This window comes from Neopelma chrysocephalum, unplaced genomic scaffold, assembly GCF_003984885.1.
Source record: "Neopelma chrysocephalum unplaced genomic scaffold, ASM398488v2 Primary Assembly neopelma1_59, whole genome shotgun sequence".
Classification (NCBI taxonomy): Eukaryota; Metazoa; Chordata; class Aves; order Passeriformes; family Pipridae; genus Neopelma; species Neopelma chrysocephalum.
This window is the reverse complement of record NW_020897714.1, coordinates 15,637,274-15,662,116: the sequence shown is the minus strand read 5'-3', so window position 1 is coordinate 15,662,116 and position 24,843 is coordinate 15,637,274. Positions and strand designations below refer to the sequence as shown.

Here is a 24,843-nt window from a genome sequence, read left to right as displayed (position 1 = left end):
TCTGTACCCTGCAAGCTTTTATTTTTTGTAACATTTCCTGTCATTGATGAACACGTGATTGGAAAGGGAGGGGAATGTGCTTTAGAAAGCTTGCGTGACACTGTTTACCAAGGCTGCTGACTTCTCACCTGAAAAAGCAAAATACAAGGAACAAATATAAGCCATGAGAATGAGTGCAGACAATTCACAGGAAACAAGTGAGTATATTTCAGGTAGAAGAACTTACTGGGTCCACTCTGTGGCCAGTTAACTTCCTAGAAAGTTTCACAGGGCTGTGTTGCTATTTCCCTTGGTAGTGCTGGTACTGAAAAGCAATATCAAGCGTGTGATTAATGTTAACTGTCAAGTTATTTTGGTCCAGGTGACTCAGGCAAGGTTTGATGCTGTCACCATTTGTGCAGGGTGTGGTAACATTTTCATGTAACAACACAATTGTACTTTATGATGTCTTTCACACAAACTGTGACAAAAAGCTTCGTAAAATCCCATTCATGTGTCTTTTTTTACTTGATGACTCCACCTTCTCCACTCCTGTCTTTCCTTTCAGTGTGACCATGAGTGGAAGTGTATTCCTGTAAAGTGCTGCAGCTATTCCTTGCACTGCTTTGGATACAGTTTCCCAAACCACAGTAGGCAGGCAGGCTTCTCCATCAATGGCACTTCAACCAGTTCAACATTAGCTGGTGACCACGAGGAATTCCTTGAGTTCAGGATCTCAAGGAACCAGCTCTGGTAGATCATTCCTCCCACCCAAACAGGGTCAGTCCTTAGTAAAACACATTAGGTTTGGTTACTGGTCCTATCTCCTTGGCAAAACTTGTCTTCTGTGAGGTTTCCTTCACCTGGGAGAACTCTCTGGAGCTGTTTAGTCCTTGCTTGCTGAACACGGACCAGGCTTGCTTGTCTGCTTTGGGGTGTCCTAGCAAACTTCATGCTCTAAAGCTTGATTTGCCTGGATGGCCTGGTCACTGTGCCCTCTCTTGTGACAGCACCTCCCTTAGTGATGATCTTGGAGAAAGCACAGTCTTCTTAGGAGTTCCTCTCTGACTGTAGTGACAGTCATTTATGAGTTCAGCACTGTTAAAATTCAGGTTCTCAATACTATATGCAAGCTACCTGACCTAAGAGTTAAACCCCTTCTTTCCATTTGACTGCAAAAGGAACAAGGGTTTCAAAATGCTGGATGGCAACTGGTACAGATACCACCACTGTAGCTTTAACTAAGACACTATTGCTGTTGCCATGACTAAGTGACATATCTGCAGCAGACTTGAGTCAAATCTTCCTGTCCTTTTGACTACTTCTTATTCATTTTTGATTGCCTCAGTTCTCACACAAGCTGTCACAACTGCTCTTTCCACCATAGGGTATTGGTATGCATTCACCAAACTGTGGCAAATTTGCCTGCTCTGAAATTTGTCTTTACTTAACAGTAGCTAAACTTTTCTTCTTTCTTAGATGGATTTTTGCCACGGCCTTCTTAAAAACTCATTCAGCAGGGGTTTTTTCCTGATTATTTTTTAGGATCTTCAAACAAAGTTCTCTACTTGAAAGATTAAAAACCTACTTACATGACACCCTAAAGGACTAGAACAGTCTTTTTAAATGCATTTTTTTGTTTGCATTCAAAAATGAAAAAGAGAGATAAATGTTACTTTACAAAGTAAAAAGAAAAAAAACAACAAAAAAACCCACACCCAAGACTTTGACCAATACTCTATGAAAAAAATGAAATCCTTTATTCCCTTTGCTTTTTCTGCCTGTTCTAGCACTGCAGGAGAGCACTGTTAGTTCAGGTGCTTTCAGTGCACCTATTTCCTGAGAACGTCAGCACCTCTCCCTGAATACACACGCTATCAAATGCAAACTCCCCCAAGGGATATGTGCTCACAGCTTAGTTTTGATTCTTTGTGAGTTAAAGCACAAGCCTCCCTCTCCATTCATTTGCTTTGCCCTTTCTTCATCTCTCTCTGCCTGTTAAATAAAACACGAGAGAACGATCCCAAAGGAGCTGGGGGTGAACAAATGGCAGTGAAATAGAGTCATCTCTGTCTCTGATGCTATGGCGTGGACTTTTCCTCCCATTAGACAGAGAAGCTGGCAGAGCATCAGGGACTGACAGGAATACGGTTTCCATTTGTTAAGTGTGAGACATCTCTCTCCGCTACAGGGTGGGGTCACATTGCTGGAGCAATAGGACAAAATTGCATGCAAATGCCTTTTCTTTCATTCCCCTGCCTAAACTACAGCTGCATTTGGAGTTCCTCAGGCTCTTCTTGGGCTATGAGTCAGTTTTAGCCTTCCTAGAGCTGCCAGTTTTTCCACTGACTCACCCCAAAGCTCTCAAAACCCACAATTATTTAACCCTACAAGGTTAAGTGCTCAGGACACTGTCAGTTTTAGGACTGCTTCTCAAGAACCAGTCAAGCAAACAGTCTGTGAGTCCTCCTCATGCATCCTCCAGAAGAGAGACACTAACTAAGCAAATAAAAAAAGGAGTAAGACATAACAGGTAGGAGGTAGGACAGGCTGGTGGGGAAGAAGGTGTAAAGGTCATGCACCTGCTGAACAGCCTGCATGAGTCAAGAGAAGATCTTGCACTGATGACAGTGGGCTGAGTTTCCTTTTCACTGGATGATGGATGAAGAGAAATAACAAGGCACACCAACAGTAACCATGAATAATAATCACCCTAGCAGCCTTCAGTACAAAAATGCCTACAGATAAGCATGACAGACTCTTAGCTGTGTAGACTATTTCTCTGACCATGCAGGAGTACACATACCAGGGAACAACACACAGCTCTGGTGTCCCCTAATTCAAGTTCAAGCAGGCCAGCACTATCAATTGAAAATTAAGACAAAGTCTCCTCATGCAGGCAAATTGGTGCCACCCATATCGCCCCTCTGTCTACTTAAGTGCTTTGGATCCTTCTATTTGGAGGGCAATACAGAGAAGAGAGTCCTTGCCCTTGGTTTGCTGCTTCACAAAGCATCAGGATGGAATGAGAAGTGCCACTTAGAGATATGATAAAGGCCAACGATATAGTTTCTCAAATATAGGGAGTGGGCTACTCAAGAGTGTAGGCCAGATTAGGTAGAAGTCCTTTGCTTCTGACAGAAAGGGCACTGCAGTGAAGGGAGTAGAGGGGGAGTGTACACAGTATTTCTGCAGGAATGATGGGGTTGTTTGGGGTGAAGAATCAGGGCACTCTCAAGTAAATCTGAAATATTTCAGACCTGAAGTGTTCCTGAGGGATGTAGCTCATCTGACCTTCCATTCCCATCCTCCTCTCTGAACTGAGGTCCCTGCTTGGGACTGCCTCTCCCAGGGTGAGTTGGTGAGGTGTGCTGTGAGAGATGCTGGCTGGGGTGAGAATGCAGCCAACAGCCTAGAGCAGCCTATAGTGTCCAGGGAGCAGAGGACATCTAAATTGCACTTGCCTGTGCACACTGTGGTGACCTCTGACTCCTCTAAAACTGAGTTTTTCAGCTAAAGTCCCTTTAGTTTTATACGCTAGATTTCTCAAAAAGGGAAAGATGGCATTTTGGAGAAAAAACAAATGCTTTTGGCCAGAACATCAACAAAAATCTCCATAGATTGAAAGCAACTAACATAAAAGAAATTCTGCCTTTCTTATCTGCCACTGCGGAATATAAGGAATGCAGTAGTAAGTCAGACCAGTGGTACGCTGTCTCTGATGGTGACAGTAGAAGGTCCAATATTTAGAGAAAGCATGTGAACCTGACCACTGTCTGAGGGGGCACAGAGTCACACCAGGAATACTGGTGGTTCAAACCAGGACCAAGGCCACTTGGAAAGGAAGGAGAAAACTGGAGAGTAATGGACAGAAAGTAAAAACTGTTTGATACTGTTTGAGACAGCCACAAACTGCCACCTCTGTTACCAGTACATTTCTCAGTGCAAAGCCAACCCACAAAGAGCAATGCTGCCATGTTGCTACCAGTAAGGGAAACCTCAGCATGGGATAAAACCTTCTGCAGAATTCTGCCTTTTGACTGACCTGAGGCCATCACTGCATCTTAGTCCTGCTACAACTCCACACCTTGCCATTGTGTGCAATATGAGCACCAGTCCTCCTTGTGCCCAGGGTTATTTGGGAGGATGCAAAGATGTGAAGATGTCTGTGATATTCCAGTAGTATGACAACATCACATTGTTACTAGAAAGCTCATGACAACTTTAAACAACAACACAGAAAGATCTTTTTGCTTTCACTCTTTGTTCTGTTTCTTGCTTCAGATCCAGACGAACTTGGAGTCCTTGCTGACTCCAGACTTCTACAAACCACTGTGTGTCAGTGCTGCTGTTGACAACCTGGTTTTGACAGAGCAGCCTGACTCAATTTACAAGTCAGATGCTTTTTATAGACATGTGGATGAGTAGGCTGGTGCCTCTGGAAAGAGATTTCACATGTGTGGGAAAAGGGTTGGGCAGGAGGTGTGCGTGGGCACACGGAGACCTTTGGAGCCTCTGGTTTATGGCAGTGAGATTTCATGTATGTATGGGTGGTGGCTGTGATGACCACTTGGGGTACAGGAAGGCTGTAAAAGTAGTAGATGAATGTCAGCCAAAAGGAAAGTACAGACCAGCCTGAGGGGCTACGACTGAAAATAAGCTTAAGTAAATGGGAGATTTTGTATGGTTCTTACAAAGTGTTTCCTGGTGGTATGGTCTCCAAGAGATCAGAGGAGTTGCCTTCTCAAGCAAGTGGTGAAGCCCCAGCATGTGAAAAATTTCTTGTGGGATCTGACAAATTCCTCAAGGATCCACCCTTGGTAATGAACATCCACTCGCAGAGAGATGCAGAGGGGAGTCACAAAAGATGAGACACAAGGGTTTTCCAGCTCTCATGCTCATGATTCATATGAGAGTGGGGAAATATCAGAGCTCCTAGGGCACACAGTGAGAAATTGGCATTTTCTCCAGAAGAAACCACCCTCGAGCACTCAGCCATGTGACAACATCAACTGAAACTCCAATGCTCGCTTGGTAGTAGGAAGGGGAAGAGACAGCTGCCTGGGGCCTGGCAGGCAGCCAGCAGCTGTTGCTGGAGGAAAACACTCACTCCTCACACTAGGAACGCCAAGGAAGGGCTGGGACTGATGGGCAGCAAGTAAGAGGGAGGGGTGGGAAAGGGGACTCCAGTGCTAACGGAAGCACAGAAGTGTTCCTCTGCACCTCCAGAGAGGCAATGGGGAGTACCCTCACCCCTTAGTGCACTGGATTGTCCCTGAGTGGGTTAATTAGACATGGGAGTTGCTGGCACATGCAGGGTTCTGACAAGATGCTGAGACACACAAGAAACATTTCTCAGAGGACCGACTGGGCGTTGATGTGTTGTGTGTGTAGGGGCGTGCATCTGCAGCTCTGCGTGGCTCCCCCCGTGAATGGGAGTGTGCATCTGTGGGCTCCCTGTGAACTCTGTGTGTGTGCCTATGTGTGTGGTTGTGCACGGCTTCTTTAGTGGTGCACCTGTCTATCTGTGCAACTTTGACACTGACAGTGCCCATGTGGGAGAAACCAACCGATAGGTTTGAAAGAAAAGTTCAAGTGACAGTGTGGTGTGAGCAAAAGTACACAGATCATTTCTGATGGGACTTCCTCCTTGCAACAGCCCTTACATAGAGGTGGAAGGTCCGTGAAGCCCACATTAGCTGCGTTTTTGGCTGCATTTTTGGATTAAAACTGCAATCTTGTGATTTACATATACAGTTTTGTCTAGATCTTCCCTTTTTTTTTTTCAAGAGAGGGTTAACTCTGAAAAAGAAGTCATTCCTTACCAGATAGAGTCTCTCTCTCAAAACTGCAAAACTTCTGAACATGCCAGTACAGCCTATGAGACACTGAGGTCAATGTAACTCAGGCATCTAAAGAGTCTGAGCTTTTGGGTCAGTCTGCTTCCAGGATGCCTTTATTCCTGCAAGCCAGCTTGGAAAAGACTTCGCAGGATTAAAATGCAAAATTGTGTGGTAGTTCCCTCTTTCAACCACAGTGCACAAGTAATAGATGGGGGAAGCATGTGTATAAAGCAGACACAAGAGGATGCTGTACAGTTTGGAGCTGGTCAGTGCTCTGTGCAGGGTGGGATGAAGGTGGTTGTGATGGCTGTGATGTAAAATACCTCATCTGGCTCCCAGAAGGCTCCTTACACCTGCGATCAGTATGGGCTGGGAGAATGGTATAAGCTTGTTCATGTTATATGTGGAAATGGCTTTCCACAAGACATCAAGAACTCCCCTATTTAGGGTACACCACGCTGGCCAGGTTGCAGCCATTGGAGGCTGGCTAGTAGGCAGGTTGGCCCAGCTGCCCAAGCTTTCCTTCAGCAGTGGTCTGTGTTCTTGGAGTTGGTCTTCAGCAATCCTTTGACCAAGCCTGCTCCCAGCTCTGAGCATTTTATAGCTCTCTCCTCTTGCTCCCATGGCTCTCACTGTCTTTCCCAGAGCCCTTCTGGGGCCAAAAAAGGGGAGATGTCTTTTTGAAATGAGAAAAATGTGGACATTGGACCCAGTCATGGCATCTGCTTTCACAATTCCCCTCCTTGAGCAGACTCTGCCCTGTGAGGGCAAAAGGACAGCAAAGGTCCTCACCCTGGATTTCCTCTAATACAAACATATTGCCAGGTGGCCTGACATCACAAGAGCTAAGCTTTCCGCATGAGTCACTGTTCACCTGTTGTCAGCCACTCCATAGTTCAGTGCATTTCTCTGCATGATTGGGGAAGACCTAGCCCAGGATCTGTCCCTGGGCTCTTGTCATGGGTGTCTCCCCATGCCTGTGTTAGAGACTGGTTTGCAGGGTAAAGGGGATAGATCTTAATTATAAGCCTGGCAAAATGGTCACTCCCTTGGGCAATGTCGGTTCTGGAGCTCAGTTGTCCTAAACTGTCCCTCCCTACCATGACAAGGCATGGGCTATATTTGGTCTTACTAAGACAGCAGTCCCCATATAATCTCTGCCCTGCCGAAAACAGTTCAGGAGAAGGATGGTGCATGAAGCTGCAAATTTGGCTAGAGTTTCCTTTGCTCATTGACCAGCTAGGCTAAATAAGGAGATAATTCCCAAAACTCTCCCAGCAGAGTTAGAAGAAATCATACTCCAGATGGCAGCCCCGAGATGTGCTGTTTTGCTGCTCTCCCCACAGTGTAATGGCAGAAAGCAGTTTAAGAGGCACTCTAGATTTCCCTCTGGGCAGTTTATATGGGAGAATTGCTGCTAGACCCACTGTCATGCTGTGGGATGACTGGGTGTGGACCGGCCTTGACAGAGGATCAATACAGGCACATTTGAGATGGTGCTTCAAAACATTTGTTCAGGGCCACTGTTACAGCACTTGTGGCTATGAGTTAGTTATCACTCCTGGCAGGGCCATGGAGAAAAGCCTCCTTTTCTGTGAACATTGCCTCAGCAGAAAAAACCCGTGAACTATTAAGCATTCATCTTCAGATGGGAAGATGAGAAATCTCCTTCTTTGCTCTCCTTTTCAGGGGAGTAAAAGATTAACTCCAGGCCTATTACTTTTCCCTGCCTCGAAGGAAGGGTAAAGAAATCTCATCTTTTAGTTATTTCTCATTATGTTTTTTTGCAGGAAAACAGAAGGGAGGAAAAAAATTAGGAGTGCCATGCCCTGCAGCCTACCTTATGTTGTGTTGGGTGGCAGTGCTATCATTTCCTTACTGAAGGGTACAGGCACGGGAGCCCATTGAGATCAAAGGGGTCTCATAGTGCTATTTCTTGTCTTACGGGGAACTTGAGCATCTGAGGGTGAATCCTAGCCCAGTATCAGGTGCCTCCCCCTTTGCCATCTGTGTAGCACGTAGTGAAGGGAGCACCTTTCCAGCAGCCATAGTGAACTGGGGGGGGGGGTAAGCAAGTGGAAACGTGCCATGGAAGGGGTGTCATGGCTGCCGCCTGGGGTTGATGGAGCCTGTGAAGCCCCACGGGAGTGGGCAGGGCTATGGAAGCAGGCTGTAACCCACCACCCTCCCGCTGTTGCTTGCTCTGAGGAAACTCAAGCAGGCACAGGCTGGGTGCCATGTGTGAGCCTTGTGGCTGGGAGGGTGATGAATATAGTGAAGGATTAATGCTTGCAGCAAATCTTCCTTGTTTCATTATAAGCAAGACCCCGAGGTGGGTATTTTACCAAAACCATGCTGGCTATCACCAGCATATCTCCCAGAACTGTTTCAAAATACAATTTCAGCTCCACCCCAGACCACCAAACAGTAATTCCTGCATGCTCCCACACTACAGAATTGAAAGACCACCAGCTAGACCAGAAGGGCTGGTTTTCCAAGCCCAGGGATCTCTGTCCTCAGCAGGGAGGCAGGAGCACCAGGGAAGCACTAACAACCCTGCAGCTGAGGCACCCACTCCAAAACTTGGTGCTTCTCCACAAGATCCCAAGTCGCTCCTCCATTAATGTATCCTTGGGTGTGACTCTGTTCTGTAGCTCTCAGATGTCTATCTCGGGATGGCATGTGCCCAGTGGAGATGCCCTGTTCACAAGGGTAGCTGGGATGAATGGCTCAGACTTTGTGTCATGTGTTTGGATGGTTAGTCATAGCTGGGGGGAACTTCCACAGAAGCCTACTGAGAGGAATTCCTTAGGTGGGTGTGCAGGGCCTCGCATGAAGGAGCTGCATGTCAGTGTATCCTTCCAGGCACTGCAGTGTTAGTAAGATACCTCAGTTTTGATCCTTTTCCTATGCTAATCCCCAAGGGAGCAAATAGAAATAAACTGCCTTTAAGCCCTCACTATCTCAGGTGGACTGGGTGGAGGCATTAAACCCCTGTTATCGCAGGAACAATGGCTAATGGGTTCCAAGTTTTCACACTCTTCATGTCCAGCTCCCTTTTTTGTGTTTGCTCAGAAAAGAATCCCACTCCATACAGAAATGTCAAGTGGGCAGTTCCTGGGCAACTCTGCTCTCAGAGGTGACTTGAGGAATTCAAAGCTTCTGACTGAAAGTTGTTCTACAACCGCAGCATTTTTAATTTTTTTTTTCCAAAAATGATTTAATTGTCAATTGTATTAACTGACAACTTCTGAAAATTCTCTCCATTCTGGTTGCTGACTGCCCTGGAAACATGCTTCAGTCAGCTTTCCCACCATTCAAACACATCTATTTCTCAGTCAGGAGGCACTGCTGCTTGACTGAGCCACACGCAATAGGGCCAGAGGGGACTTCGAAATTCACAAAATCCATCCCTCTGCCACAAAGTTCAGGTCAACTCAGCTTCTTGGTCATTCATGTAGTAACTGTGCACAGCTTCAGCCTGAGCCCCACCCATTCCTGGTCCTATTGGGCTAAATACTGTTTCAGTTTCTTTCAAACTGTGCAGGAGTGGGATGGGTTCCTGCAACAGGAACCAAAGTGTGGTGCCAACAAACTGGCTCTGCTGCACTCTCTTTCTCAGACCTCAAAAATAGTTCAGATTTGACCGCAGGACGCAAACCATAGCAGATACATGAAATGAGAGAACTGGTGAAGAAGTGGAGGGGAAAAAGGAGGGGGTGGTTGTGTGGAAAAAGGCAGGTGAAGAGGCAAAATTGCCAGTCTCTGTAATCTTACACTTCCCATCAGTGCCTCTACCCCCTCGACACACCACCCTACCATGCAGCCCGTGGTGCTCTTAGCAATTCCCCCCGCTCCCTCACTTTGCCTCGCAGTGCTCCCCACTCCAGGGTCTGTGCTGCCAAGGAAGGCGCAGCATGCATTTCTACCCATCACGTGGCTTTTCATAAGAACTGGGGCTCGGCTTCAGCCTCAGGACTCGGGACCCCCACAGAAAAAGAGATTGTCTCCACTGTACCCCAAAGTCTGCACCTTTGGGGCCTCTCAGTCTTCACTTGGAATGATTGCTATTGTTTTTAATTAGGGCTTGGCAAACTAATGACGGAGGGGAGAGAGACAAGCAGAAACATGCGAAAACCAGAAAAACTGAGCCAGCAGCCCTAATTCCAAGCAGGCATTTTCCCACATTTGTAAACAATGCTACTCCAAAAGCACACAACAGCACCTGAGCCGGGGCTGGCCCAGGTTGGGCACCCTGTGTCTGCACCCTGGCTGCATGTGCCTGGGAGGTGAAAATAACACTGCTGCTGCCAGTGCCCTGGAGTTGCAACCAGAGAGCCCTGCACTGTCCCTTTGCCCCATAACGCAGCTGGATTTCAAAGGAAAATATGAAAATTAAGGTGTGTCCCATAGCCGGCTCGAGTGCCAAGGTGAAGAGAAGTGAAGGAGCAGAAGAGAAAAGCAGACTGGTGCTGCTGGGAATGGGGAACAGCCAGTGAGAGAGGAAAGTTGGTGAGGATTTTCAAGCAGCTCTTACCGTGTGGGCTGGGGCCGGTGGTGGCACCTGTGGAAGAAGGAGAGTGCTGGGCTGCACTGCTGATGTCCTGGAGTGCGGAGCTGGAGTGAAGGGGAGTGACCTGGTGGTGGTTTAAGTTTCCTCTGGTGGTGTGGGAGGGTGGTGTCTTTTCTGTTTTAAAGGAGTTACTATGAATCAGTGTGCCTTTAAAGAGAAGGAAAAAAAAATAAAATTAATGAGCTACGCCCTGCTTTGTTGGCAGGGAGTCAAGAGTCTCTGGGAGGAAACCAGCGATTCAAAGAAATCTGTACAGGGCTGCGTCTGACTCAGTGTGCAGTACAGAGACCGCAGCCTGGAAAAACTACTGACGCTGATCCAGCTGAGTAAGAGAGGCCCACAACAACATCTGTTTATAAAACTGAACTTCTGGTTGTCATAAAAAAAAAAAATGTATAGTTACAAATGTGGCAACAGGACTGCAACAATACAATCACTCAAACAAACAGTGGGTTGGCAGGGGGGATCATGAGGCTGGGTGAGTCACCGCATCCCCTCCCTGTGCTGTATGGAAAGAAGTCACTGAGGTTGGCAGCATAGGGGGTTTCAAATCAGATCTGTGGGGTTAGCATGGACAAGACTTTCAGGAATATATCAAGGATCAGAGATGCTCAAAATGCAGCTCTGGCCTTGTGGTGACTCTGGAATAAGTTGGCCAGATGGTGGTGGTTTGCTTCCACAGAGAGAGAGCAGGCAAGGAAGGAGAAATAAAGAGCTTGTTATTCACAGTTTTCTGAGGTCAGCATTTCTTGTCATCTTCAAGACCTCTAAAAATAGATCCTTTATGTTTGCAGAGAATTGGCTGGTGGAGTTGTCTTGTAGATGCGACAGGCAAGATTGAGTGGGGATGTGCTTGAGATATGGATGAAAGGGGAAGAAGTTCGTCAGAAAGCATCCATGTTAAAATGTGATCCATATTGTGATAGAGTTGGTGGTTTGCTACAGCAATGAATCAACCGTGTCTTTGCAGACGCCCAACAAGAGATAAGCAGATACAAAAAAAATACCTGGCAAAGGCTTTCCCACTTTAATGAAGATGACATTGGATTGCCTTTATTTGAAAGACAAAGCTGGTGTTCTTTGAAATCTACACAGATTAAAAGATCTTGCTGTTTTTCAGATTATTCCTTATGTCTGGTGTTATTGATATGTGTCTGGTCTAATTTTAGACTATAGCAACCTGCTTATAAACAGAGCTACAGATAAAACAGCAGCAAAGATGACACATATGGTGGACAAAGACAATCCCATGGGAAGTTTTCCAGTGATGGAAAATAAACATAGGGTCTTTTTTTCTCAAGGATAGAGTAAGCCTAACTGGGTTTAATACCTATGGATTAGAATGTGCTTCTTGGTGATATACACGAATACAATAACCAGGGAAAGGAAAGTTTATTTGCTTACCCTGCAGAAGGAGTTGGCATTCCCATTAAGCTGCACCATCCATTTGCCCTTCTGTGTTCCCCCAGCACAGTTATTTGGAGCCCCACACAAAATACTAGATTACAGCATCTCAAAGCAAACTCTGTGGATCAGAGTTCAGCTGTGTCTCTGTCGCAGACCTCTTCACAAGTGACTGCCCACCTGCCAGAGAGCAGCTGCCTGCACAATCACAGAATTGCTATCTGAGACCCAGCAGCCAAGACACCTACATCAAAAAGACATTCACATGGTGAGTGGAGCCCCCGTGGAGGGAGTGGAGCCCCCTAAGAGGCTGGGTATGAAGTGAGCCGTAAATGGCAAAGCATTATTTTTTGTCCAGAGAGAGCAGACTAGTTTTGTACAAACTGCTCTCTAACCTGGGAGGTTGTGACAGGCAATTGCCAATATCAGAGGCTTTGCAGGAAGGCAGTGGTGTTCTGCAGCGTCAGCTTGCCCACAGGAGCACTGCTTCCCAGCTCTCCATCTGGAAGTGTTGGTGCCCAGCCAGGAGAGTAAAGAAAAGTAACCAGACAGGTCACATAGGCTGTGGCCATGGCCCTGGAGAAGCACTGGTACCCTGCCAACAATTGGTTTCATCCCTGTTGTTAGACCTGTCAAGCCAGGTATGACCAGAGGTAACAGCACGTGTCCAGTGAATAAAGGTGTGGATAGATGCTCCTGTTTGGGAGCAATGCTGCATGTCAACAAGATGATGGTTTAAGCAAGAGATGGTACCCCCCTAATGTCAAGGAGCAACGAGGTCAGGGGAGAGCTCAGCTTCTATTGAGCAGATTGGTAGCTCTTTGGGATATTTTCACCTTGCATCTGGAGAAGAGGCTGGTCTTTCTGTGTGTCTGCATCAACTTCTCCCTTTAGGGTGTGTGGTTTCCACAAGGCAGGTTGCAATAGAAAACCTATGACATGAAAAGTCTCATCATGAGATCAAAAGTCTAAAGCATGCTGCAGGTTTGACATACTAAGGTTGAAGTACCTCAAATCCCCAAATCATAATCCATGGTGTCTCTTGACCTAAGCACCACTCATTTCACATGTTTTTCTGAATGCCTGCAGTCTGCTAATAGGAGATGGTCAGGTCAAAGCCATGAGAATTTAAGCTGTGTGAATCTGGGTTAGCGTTTTCACAGTCAACGAAAGGGTGAAGCTTTCCCACGCGTGCCATGCCTTTGCTAAAGTTCTGTTCCTCCCAAATAAGCAGCTTGCAGCTTCCTTAAGTCTGCTTGTTTTGCCATGCTCCACACATTTGCAGACATTACTACTGTCTGTGAACAGTAGCCCTTGGCTAACAAGATGAGCATCCACAGTGACATTAGATAAGACAAACATTAAGCATTCGCAAGACCAGAGCAAACCCAGATCAAAGGAGGAATAAACCATAATAACTGGGACATGGGGTGTGGAGTTAGGAGTGGGGGAGGCATGGTCAGGCTTGGCTGGAAGCATCTAGAACAGATTGTTTCTGGAGAGTGGAGGTGCCAGGAGAAATAAGCCATGGCCTCTCTGCACTTTCTGCAGATGCAAGAATCTGTGCTTGGGAAAGATCTGTAGCTGACCTCTCATGCTCTCTGGAATGCTTTCAACAGGAATTTAGCTATATGCTATTTGGATATGCTTTTCTGGCTAATTATCTGCAAATACACATTGCATGTTAAGCACCCCTCAGCCTAAGCATGTCTTTCTACCTAAAGATACTTATACTCCTTCCTCTCTCTAATGCCTGCTATTTATTCCGTGCATTATCTTGCTGGCCGGTTGCAGGACAAATGGAAGTGATGTGGTCCATGATGTTCGCTACTTCTATGCCTGTCATGACATGGAGAAGGTGCAGTTGAGCCTGAGCTAATGTATGGGTTTAAAGAAATAGAAACCAGCAAATTTCATACTGCTCTGTAGTGGTGTAACTGATGTGTTTGTGTGTGTATTGTGGGGCTATCCATGCGATACAATAATTTGCAGAGACATAGGCTATATCTCAGAGCCATATGATAAACTGCATTTGTCACACCTGACTGGGCAGGGTTTCAAATGTGAGCATTCATCCACTGGAGAGGAAAGGGTGGTAGTTCCCTTGTTTATAGCTTCACTCAGTTTTGAGGAAACAGATATAGGAAGTCCCACCTTTATGGATTTGATCATTTCTCTAATGTGCCTTGTCATGTTCCTGTCCCTCCAAGGACTGCTAGATGTCCAGTACTTGGGGCAGCTGACTTTACAAACTCAATGGTACAAGAAAAGTGTGGATTACAGTCAACACTGAAGAGATGTAACTCTTCCTGTGCAGAGTTTAGGTTTTGACTTGTGTTGTTGTTTTCTCTCTGTTTTTTTTTTTAGATGTCAGGGATGATCTCTGTCCTAAGTACTTTGGTAAACTGTATGAAGAAAGAAACCTACTGAAACATCTACATCTGATTTTTCCAAAATCTCTCAGGATTGCCAGACTGACTGATCTTTTGAAAGTGCATGATAGGTATTGAATTGAAAATGCTCTGGATTTATAGTATTTTTGCAGGAATGGTTTGTCACAAAGCTTTAACAGGCAAGAACTCCAGTAGTTCCTTCCAGGACTTTAGCATTATGAGTGAGATCTGTGTCAGAATGCATTTCCCATATCCCACTTATCACACCTGGGAAGACCCAAAAGTTCCCTTGTTCCGTAACAGGAGTAAAAAAATTATTATGGGCATGAGATAAGGAGACCATTTCTATCATAATTTCATAGTGATTGGAATTTACTTTTGTCCTCCCATGTGGAAAGGACCATACACTTTGTTTTTATGTTAGAAAGGGAGATAAGATTCTCCTGTGTAGTGAGTGAACTGGCATCTCACACTGTCTGACAATCACACTGTGGTCTCTGCAGAAGATTCTCCCAGACTTGTTCAATAGCAATTGATGTGTAACCGGTGAAGGGGTTTGAACTAGTTCTTAGTGGGTCAGGAAGCCCAGAGGTGCCTTACCTTCCCAGGTGTTGTTGAATGGGCTGAATGTGATCCTCAGGCTGAGGTTCTGAACACATGGAGGAGGGAGCATGAGCTGGCTGGTACTCCAGAGACCCGAACCTGGGAAAATTTAACTTTTTTCTGAGCTCTGGTGTAAAAGAAGGTGTGGTGAGATGAGAGCCATCTGAAATTAAGTGGTCTTCCCCTGCTTTTATAAAAGCAGGGGAACTGCAGTCCCCATCTCATTTTCTCTTACTTTAGGCTCTATCTTAGTCTCTTCCTTTTTTCCATTGGAAACAGCCCAGCTGAAGGCATTTGCTTATAATGTGCAAATGGTACCTCTGCCCTGGCGGACCCATCTGAGCTGTCACTTTCCACAAGAACTTCTCCCATTCCACATCAAAGGAGTGGTCGTTGTTGGTATTCTCCACCTGCGCATGAAGATCTCTCTCTTCCATTCTGGCAACCAAGGAGGTTTTCTTTATTGCTTTCTCCTGCTCCTGCTTCTCTGTCTTCTGTGACTGTTGTACCATGCAGTACACACTCCCGATTGCTTCACCAACAGGTTTGACCATGTTAGTGGAGCAACAACTATCCTAAAAGCACCAAGAACTGGCATAGGTTGACAGTGTCTTACTGTTCTCCTTTCATTCAGTGCTGACAAAGCGAATTAGCTGCTTGACCATCCTGTGTCCTGGACTGCAATTTTGTTATTGGCCGTAGAAACCGACCTTGACGAAGAGGCCAAGGCAAGGGTGAGTCCGTTTGTGCTGTGGTTGTGGTTTGACAATGGGACTTATTTCTATTTATCTGCTGCTCCTATGAGCTATTTGCATGTGTTCTACTCAAGGCTTGCTGGACTTTCTTCTTAGAGCATATATTGGTGTCCTGAGAAAGTTGTAGGATCTCTGTCTCCAGCCAGAGGTAAGGCTTGGAAGGGGCATGAAGACTTCATACTTGCTTCTCACTCTTTGCAATATCTTGCATTTTTTGAATTTCAGGATGCATTTTTTTAAGTAACGTTGTAGTGTCACAGGCTCTACAGATATGCAGGGAGAGTGCTAGCCTAGGAAGCTAGATGGCAGAGACTGCAAGGCGCCCGCCATATTAACAAACCAAACAAGCAGATCTCTTTTGCAACTAAATGGAAAGAAAAGCCCAGGGAAGGCTTGCTAGTGGTGTCCATACTGGTCTCCCAGTGGGGGGAAGGGTTAGTGGGAGCAGGAAAAGCACCAAGCACAGTGCATAGTGAGGAGGTAGGAGAAATAAAAAAGGAAAAGGTAGCAAAGATGGAAAGACGGGCTGGACATTGACAAGGTCAGGGCAGGACAGAGAGGGCTGAACGTCATGGGTGATGTAGCCAGTAAGGATAACAACTTCAAGCTTTAAGTTCCTGAGCTGAGTGCTGGCAGGGGGCTGGGAAGTCCTCTCGTTCCTGTTGCTGTTGCATGGCAGAGGGAGGGGACAATCTCTAGGTTTGCTTTTCCATTTCCTGACAGAGGGGGAAATGACTCCTGTGACTGCAGAGCAATGGTTCCCTTCTAAAAGAGGAAATATCCACTTTTGTCACACTATGGGCCAGCTTCTGAGTTTATTTGCAGCAGGACAGAACTGGAACAACTTGCATCGACTTCATAGCAGTCTTTCTGATTTTGAATCAGGGATTGAAGCAGTGACACCATGTTGAGAAGCCGGTGGTAAAGAGAGAATTTGTGAGGGGGAAGACCTCTTACTTCAGCACAAAGACTGAACATTTAACTAAGCTCTCTCTCTCCTTCCTTGCTCCCTGCTTCTTGCCAGCTCTCCACTGGACTTTTGAGAAGGAACATAAGTTATACTTTGCTTCCCCTTGTACACACTCACTCCCTGTCTGTACCTTATGCATTCATAAGCACAAAAATTTTCTTGACTCTGTTCCTTCTCCTTTTGTAATGTACAGTCATCACTTGCATGGCTCCCTCATGCTTGAGGCAGGATATAGGCAGGAAATAATAGCACGAGATTCAAACTGGAAAAATGCAAGCCTATTATCTGGGGGAAAATAAACTCAAAGTTAGCTATTCAGAGAACATGAGCCTTTGGAACTTGCAAGAGAAATAAAGCTGGAAGGAACTTAACAGAGACAACAGACGGAGAGCTGGAGAAGAACTTGCACTGTGGTACAGCACCTAGCAGACCATGTCATTTAGAGCTCTTCAGACGCTGATGTCCCTCTCACATCTACAAATCTCAGAGCCATGTTTCACCCTCAGAGATGCCCTATCAGTGGTAATGACAGTGAAAGCTAAAGGTTTTCATTTCTAAGAGGATTTCCCTTAAATGCTATGGCAAGGGATCACTCTAGTGTAGTCACAACAGTGTTGTGGGACTGAGGAATTGCCTGGATGGTCTATGATACCTTCATACCAGTCAAAGTCAGAGGCATCATGCTACTGTGCAGCTCCATGCTGGGAATATGCAGGAAGACATGAGCTAGCAAGAGAGTGGATAAAGGGAGCACTTACCACATTGCCAGGCTCTGAGGGTGATTAGACAGGGTGATTACAGAGATGGGCTTTTTGATTTCAAGTGTACCTATAAAGGATGATGCTTTGTGAGTGTGAACAAAACATCAACAGAACGTCTCAATATTACAAAATGATTGCTTGAATTTGATAGGTATGTCTGAGCACTTCCATCCCTCTAAGATATATGACAAAAAGTGAGAATTAATGAATTGAAGCAAAGAACATGGCAGAGTGGTAAAGAGAGCTTACAAGTGAAGAATAAGGACTCTTGGAGGTGAATTGAAGAAATGAGGATTTGGAACCTTGGACTGAAGCTTAAGAGTTGCCCCAAAACTGTAGGTACTGCCTTGCTGAGAACAAATGCTACATCTCTTGGGATGTGCAAGAGAATGAGTCTACTTTAAAATAATTGACCAAATTGGACTAGAGGATGAAAGTGAGCAAAATGAGGCAGAGGCTGAATAACCTGCAACAATAGCTTTGTAGTGGCTGGGTTCAGTATGAATGATGAGTTTACTGGGTCAAGTGAAACACAGAAGAGCAAGGGGCACCATCATTTTCATCACCCTGAGATTAGCTCAGTTGGTTATATGCATGGTGCTAACACCACCAGGGCCATGGGTTTGATCCCTGTATAGGCCATTTACTTAAGAGTTGGACTCAGTGATCCTTGTGGGTCCCTTCCAACTCAGAATATTCTGTGATTCTATGACTTCCAGAAGAACAGGGCAAAAGCCTTCTAAGTGCAGGATCTGATCCTCTTCACAGAGCTGCTCAGTGTGTGTGTTGGGGTGAGCAATGTGCAGGCAGGTGTTTGGCCCACTCCAGTGTCTTATTTCTATTACTGTAGCTAAAGAGGCAGTGAGCCACATGTTAGGAAATCCTATGTGGTACTTGAGTCACATCTCTTACAGATGGTTATGCTCCTTAAACTGGTGATGTTTTCTACAGATGATGGCAAAAGAGGCCCTTCTGACACGTGAACCACATGTAGAACAGCTATTCCCACCAGATCACCACATCTCCATCTGGCTGGCCATGGAGTCCTTTTCTCTATAAGAAAAGTGGTCAGGGCAGAGAGAAGGTAGTGTCTTTTGAACTCTCCAAATGTCACAGCAAGGATGGGCTCACTGTGAGTCAGAAGCAGTAGTGTGTCAGGGCAAACCAGCTCTGATCTGTAAATGAATGCTTATGAGCTGCACTGCTGCTTGTGGAGATTCCCTGTGCTGCCTTCTATCCACTTGTTTCAATCCAGTGCTGTTACCTTCATGGCTTAAGGCAGAGGTGATATTCATGCCATGGGGCAAAGAGTGGGCATGGTGGAGCTCTGAAAGTTAGCAGAGATCTCTGCATGTCACAGCCACCAAAACAAGTGATTGCAGAGTGAGAGCAGGATGGAAACAGCAATGACAAATGGAATCTGCGAAGTCTTTGGTAGCTGATGGGCATCTTCATCTCTCGCAGGGGTTTTACTGTTGTCTCTGCTGTCCCCTTTTTGGGGAGCAAGATATGTGGCTACATGGGAGACATGAATTCCCAGCCTTTCTCTTTGCTGGAAACTGATCACGCCCAATACTCATACAAGTGGCAACTAACTGTTCTCCATCCCACTTTGTCCCAGCAGCAACTGATGCTGCTCACCAACATGGGGCACTGGGTATGCACTGTCCCTCCCAAAACACCTGGAAAGAGTTGCCAAGCTGAGAGGCTCTGAGTCACTGGAGATTTGTGAGGGGTTCTCCTCCCAAGAGATCAATCTCTGAAGGCAGGCTGTTGCTGTGTACCATGAGCTACTTGTAGAGCTGAGTTCTTAATACAAGAAAGGCCAGCTTGTCACTGTAATTTAAAATTCCTTTTGCCGTCTAGGGAAATGTCAGCAGGCAGAAACAAGCAATGGGAGGGCTTGACCCAAACACAAAGAAGCTGCTGTTTTCTGCCTGTCCTCGCTGTCAGCGGTGTTAGGTTGCTCAGTGCTGCTCGAGAAAGCAGCTCTGGAAATTCTCTTCCTTCCATGAAAGCTGAAGACATGTGAAGTGAAATGCCTCTGCCTGAATAAACACCTGCCAGACTGTCATGGGAAGAGCTGCAACGCTGAAGTACAGCAGGGTGAGGACTGGCATAAGGCCCAACCTGGGAGTCAAGGAGAATCCTCTGGCAAAGCTGACACCTTGTTTTTGATGGCTTGTTTTCCACCTGCAGGTGTAATCGATACTCAGGTGCTGGAGTGACTAAACTTGCCCGCTGTTGCTGCTGCCGTTGCAGCTGCACGAAGCAGTGTGGAGGAATAGAGGGAGGGGATGGGTGTGAGACAAATTCCTGTCTCGAGAACCACAGAGGCATTTTCATGCCTGGGATACTTTCCTATTTGCTTTCCCCCAGCGTGGCCCCTCTTGCCTTGGAGACAGTGTGGCACCTGAAACCATGGGGCACATGACCATGTGGTTATTGACAGCTCCAGTTCAGGAGCAGAAGGCCTATTTTGCAGTTCAGAATCTGGGCTGGGGGATTCTGAGGGGCAGAATATGGAGGAGCTGGGGTGTATCCAAATAGGATATCAGGGTGACATCCTGGTTCAGAGAGCCTGTGGTTTGGCAGAGGAGAGTAGAGGGTGTGCTGTGCCCACACTTGGCCCACTGGTGTGTTTCTGATCCATCCTACTCTTTGTAGATGGCTCCAGGAGGATCCTTCTGTGTACAGACTTGTTTGCAGCTGATGGAAACTTGCCCAAGGCATCCTGTCTTGCCATCACTGGCCCCATAGATGAAGGGAAGGGACACATCAGGAATGTTTCAACTCAGTGGAGGTGAGGAGTTGCAGTGGGATGGTGCAGATGTACACCCTATCCTCCACTGCTGTGGATAGCCCCAAGTAACTCTGTTTTCCCTATGCAGCCTTCAGATTCCCTGGAACTCAAAACCACAGAAACCAGCAAGCATCTGTGTTCAGTTTCTTGCCTCCCTGTATTTGTTGTATTTAAGGTCCAGGTCATTAAAGCAACTAAGTCTAGTTATCACAAAGATTGTCCTCACATGCCTGTTGTCTGAGCACACTGCTTCTATAAGGGCTGGTGCCAGGCAGTCCTGTGCACTGGACCAGTCTCAAAGGCGAGCTCTGGCTGTGGAGAGCTCTGTAAATGGGATCATAAGTAAGAAAACAAGCGACAACCTGAGCACTTCAAATGGTCGGTCTCGACAAAGAGCTCATCAGAAGGACCTCACAGGGCTCTGTGCTAGCACTAGTGCTATTCAACACACTTGTTACAGTCTGGAGAGGAACACTAACATCAAGTTAACAGTTTACTTGTGTCTCACAATTATTCCAGAGAGGCAGTATATGGCTGACTGCAAAGGGTTGTAGAAAATTTCCTGATTCTGAGTGGCTGGACACTCCCTGGCAGATGAAATTCAGTGGCGGCAAATGCAAGGCAATTCCACTAGGAAGAAAACAGTCTAGCTGTACAGATATACTGAATGGCTCTAAGTCAGCTGCTGCTAGCAGAGAAGGAGATTCTTGGATTCATTGAGGATAGGCTGCTGAAAACACTCTCTCAAGGCTCTGTTGAGGTCAAAAAGCCAAAGAGAAATGTTAGGAATGAGTACAGAAGAAACAAAGAACATGATTATGCTTCTGTGTACTTCATGGTCTGCTGAAAGTTTGAAAGTTGTGAGTGTTTCTGGTTACTACTTTGAAGACCATAAAGACACACTAGTAAGAGAAGAAAGGACAACAACAATGATCAGAAGTAGGAGATAGTTTCTGGGGAAACATAGATTGCTAATCTTGAAGAAGAGATTCCTGAAAGGGAATCACAAATGGTATGGAGAATGTCAACAGAGAAATAACATTCATGCAGTTCCATATCACAAAAACTAATGGCACCTGATAAACTGGTTAGGCAACAGGTTTAAAATAAACAAGCTTTTCCACGTAGGCATCTAGGAATAATGGAACTCTGCCACAGAGTGTTGGTAGAAAACAATGCATGAAGGGTTTGGGCACATCTATACAGCATATTTCCTTTGGAGACTGTTGGATATAGCAGCATAGATGTTACCTCTGCATCAGAAATGTCCTAAAGAGCAGGCTGATTGGAGGTTAGCAGAAGGACTGGGATATAGCTTATGTTTCCTTTGTTTCTTATACTTCTTTCCTAAATACCTGGTGACTGCTAGAGAAGAGACACTGCTTATTTAATCTGAGCTACCACAGGTTGTCTTACATTTTTAGGGTTTTTTTTTCCTACACTATTTTCCTAAATTGTCATCTGACCACTGATGATACATTACAGGAGAAGTGGAAAGTGAACCAGTGAGCTGGAGAAGAGCACAAACTTCCAGATGGAGAGCCGACATCTCTTATATAAATTCTTAATGTTTTTTGCACTGGTGTGCTAGGACATACCATAAACCAGAAAGAGAGACTTTTGATTGAAAGTAAGCAAGGATTGTGGTAATGTTCTTAAAATGAAGAAAACATTGTTTTTCCTGTTAGCTTGGCCAGGGCAATGGATGTCATTAGACATTTAGGAGATAGAAGAGACATAATCTTCCCTTGCTGAATGAGCAGTAAATATGCCCTAGCTGTTCTGATCCAAACAGTTACACCTGTCCGAGCAGGAAGTGCCAAGTTTTGTATCAGTAAAGAAATTTGGATTCTGTGTATTTGCAGCCATGAGTAGAATATTTGCAGAAATAACTGAGAGTAAAATTTCTCCCCAGGGGTGTTGGTCTTTCCAGCTTGCAGAGATTCACTTCTTGGGGACAAATTTCAATAGAGGAGAATAATTTTGCATGAATAAACTGAAAGAAGGTATAAGCTGTCTACAGACAATCTTTGTGGAGGAATAGATAACTAGCTACAAGTCCAGGACTCTGGGGTGCTGGTAAGAAAAACATATTGGTTATGGCTTAGCACAGTTTCAACCAGCAAGCTGTCCTAGCCTCAGCCTCTCTGGAGGTGTTTCACAATGTAAGATCCTGTCACAGCTCTGGGAGTGGGAGAATATTCTCTCTGCAAACAAAGCTATGTTTTGGTTTATTTGGCCTTTTCCATTTCAAATGCCTTGATTGCTGGTGCCTGTCAAGTCATCTAATGGTCAATCTCTTCTCAGAGACTATAGCTTTTAAGATGATACATGTCCTGAACCATTCAGCTATGGTCCTGCTTTTTTCCCCCTGTTCTGTGGTTAGCGTGCAGGACTTTCACTGCTGCGACCACGGGTTCGATTCCCCGGTCTCCTGGCCTGATGGAGGTCGTTAGCCCTGTGTGGCCATCCATCTATGAGAAGGACACTCTAAACAAACCTACATCCTGAGGACCTCACTGCCATTGTCCAAGCTTGCTTGGCCCCGGCAGATGAACCTTAGGATTAAAGGGTGGGCTCAGTTCAGCGCAGGCTGTGTCTCACCTAAAAAATCCATTGCGCAGGCTGGAAAGGTAAAAAGACCTTTCCCCAAAATCTTCGTTCGCGAAGATGGGCCATTATATATGTTCTGCCCAGTTTCTGACTCCACCTTCTCTGCCTGCCTGCCCATTTTTCCATTTCATTATATCCCCTCCCCCAGGACTGGAGAAGAAAAGCCCACATCTGGAGGCCATTCACAGCTGGAAGATCTCTGCTGACATTCCTTGCTTTGAAATTCAATCCGTGTAACCTTCTGTCTAAATACATGGCAGAAAGAGGCTTTGTGAGGGGATCCTGTGAAGACACCTGTGACCCTACATCCTTTTTCAAGTGCGAGACTTCCAGATTTGGGTTTAGGGCTTCCTAATTTTGAGGTCTCCAAATAGGCACACTGAAAGCAATTCAGAAAGGGGTGTTTATTCTTCTGCACCCTATCCTCCATTGGTGTGAATAGCTTCAAGCTTTCCCGTACAGTAACTCTGTTTTTCCTATGCAGCCCTCAAATCCCCTGAAACTCAACAACACAAACCAGCAAGTATCTGTGGTTCAGTTTCTTTCATGCCTGGATTTGGTAGATTTAAGGTCCAGGTCATATACCCAGCAATAGTTAAATGAAGTTGCTGAAGCATTAAATAGATTCCAACATCCACAACTGATTTTGTCCAAACAGTCCAGCCAGTGGCCTTTGGGCTGCATTTTGTCTGTAGAGCAGTTCACCCAGGCTCCTGGTAACTTTTCCACCACTGAAGAATAAAACTTTATGTTTCTTCCATCCTCCTTGCCGAGTTAGAGTAAATTGCTTTAATCTGACCCCCTGCTTGCCAGGAAGGTGAATAATTCGTAAGTTCATTTTAAATACCTTAGAACAGAGCTTTAGTTGTTATCGCTGGGTTTGTTTAGCCTGTATAGCCTTTCTTCTATGACAGCATTATGGAGTGCTTTACAATGCTTACAACCACACTCATCATTGTCATAAATGCCCCTGTCATGACTAATAGGACAAAGTTCATTGAGCTGGTGGTCTGGAATTTAAGGCTTGGCACAGAGGAAACAGGTGTGTCTTTTTCTTAAAATAATGAAAAACAAACAAACAAATAAATAAATAAATAAAAGTGAGGGGGATGCCATGTTTGCTTCCCAAGGGGATTCTGTCTGCTTTTATGTTCTGATAAGGGCCAGCAGCTTCCTGTGCCTTTCCTGTGGGAATCCACTGGTTTGGCTGCGCAATAGCCTCAGGTTTTTCACCCTGTATTGGGTCTCTGGGACCTGAATGGGTCCAAATACCTTATCTTCTGTCATCACACTAAGGTACTGTTGCACTCATATTGTGTGCCTACTTGCCTGGAAACATCTGCCTTGATGTTCCTCCTTGCATTGCAAATCTGAACAGACTAGAGAGGCTGTATTCTATGTTAGTATAATTTGGGAACCATTTGTGGCTGGCTGTTGAATTTTTACTCTTAAAGTGAGCGAGCCTTATTCTGAAAAGAATAGATGTATTGTGTATATCCATGCACTCAAGAGTTGAAAGAATATATTTTAGTAGAGCTGTATCAGTTTTCTAATCCTTAACCCCTGAGAGATTAAAGGCATCCTTTCATTCCCCTTTTGAAAAGTTAACTTTTGCAGGGTATGATTTAAGCTGTTCTGTTTCACGTCATACTACTACAGGCACTGTTCAGCTCATGCATCATAGTTGAGAGGGTAGTAATAAAGTACTGAACAAGAGTAACTTAAACCATGACATGTTTTATAGGTACTTGTCTGACTCAATTTAGCTTTCTAGGCTGCCCCATAAATGTAATGTAATTTAATGGTCTGCACATATCTGAGCCATATTTTGCCTACATGCTACTGCAGTTTGACTCACATATTATGACTATTTCCCTGATGAGTCTGCTGAGGAAACAAGGGGTTAATAGCTCTGGTGAGTAAGTGACTATTTTTTTTCTTTTCTCAAGTTAGAATTGTTCTTTGTGTGATATGGTCACCAGAACATCTGGAATAGACTTGTATTTTGGGGAATATGGCTGCTTGTGCCTAAAGCTAGTGACTCTATGGCTTCCTATACCCAAATGAATACCTTTGTAGCACTGTGATTAAATTTGCACTGGTATAAAGGGCAAGCAAAATGCTCATTATTGTTACTGTCATCTTA

General features: G+C 45.4%; 1 protein-coding gene across 2 annotated transcripts in view; it reads right to left on the bottom strand.

Annotated features, from left to right (window-relative positions):
* The window catches only part of EMP1 (epithelial membrane protein 1), a 28,294-nt gene extending 4,289 nt beyond the window's left edge, over positions 1-24,005 (bottom strand). Inside the window, exons 1-2 of one of the 2 annotated variants that reach the window (XM_027680858.1) lie at positions 23,970-24,005; positions 10,360-10,542 (exon numbers count right to left, since the gene is read on the bottom strand). The gene's annotated coding sequence lies outside the window, so the exon portion shown is untranslated. Of the gene's footprint in view, positions 1-10,359; positions 10,543-23,544; positions 23,604-23,969 lie in introns of those variants that run through there. The other variant, XM_027680857.1, reaches the window with a different exon arrangement.
* Between the last annotated feature and the right edge of the window lie 838 nt (positions 24,006-24,843).